Below are 515 nucleotides of genomic sequence, written 5' to 3' on the forward strand. Positions count from 1 at the left end.
GCTTGGTCACAGCCAGCTACCCAGAGGGACCGAGTAGTTGAACCTGTGGTTCTGGGACCTTAGTCGCAGGGGACATCAAGCTCAATTGGCATAACATACTATACAAAGCAATGTTCCACCTCCTACTTTGGCGAGTAGCGACTGGAATCTTAAAAGCTAGCAAGCTGCCATCTTGATGCAACGATGGGTCTCTCCTAGTCCAGAGCAAAGAAGAATGAAGAAACCCAAAATTTGTGGAAACAATTAGTCCTGGTACACCATCAAGTCTGCAGCCTATATGACTATGAGACCAGAAGAACTAGATGGTGCCTGGCTACCACTGTCACCCACTTTGAAGGGGATCTATGTAGGAGATCCTTGATAGAGAGGGAGAACAATGTGGAACAAAACTAAAAATCATTTGGAGGAAAAATAAAAACAAGTGGGGGGACCAGATTTGTTGGTCCAATAGAGCCTGGTATAACCATTGAGGCTATGGCCACTAGCTGCCCTTCAGGTCTGGAATTGAACCCACA

Source organism: Orycteropus afer, unplaced genomic scaffold (genome assembly GCF_000298275.1).
Source record: "Orycteropus afer afer isolate SDZICR_OR568_19922 unplaced genomic scaffold, OryAfe1.0 scaffold00485, whole genome shotgun sequence".
NCBI classification, from domain to species: Eukaryota; Metazoa; Chordata; class Mammalia; order Tubulidentata; family Orycteropodidae; genus Orycteropus; species Orycteropus afer.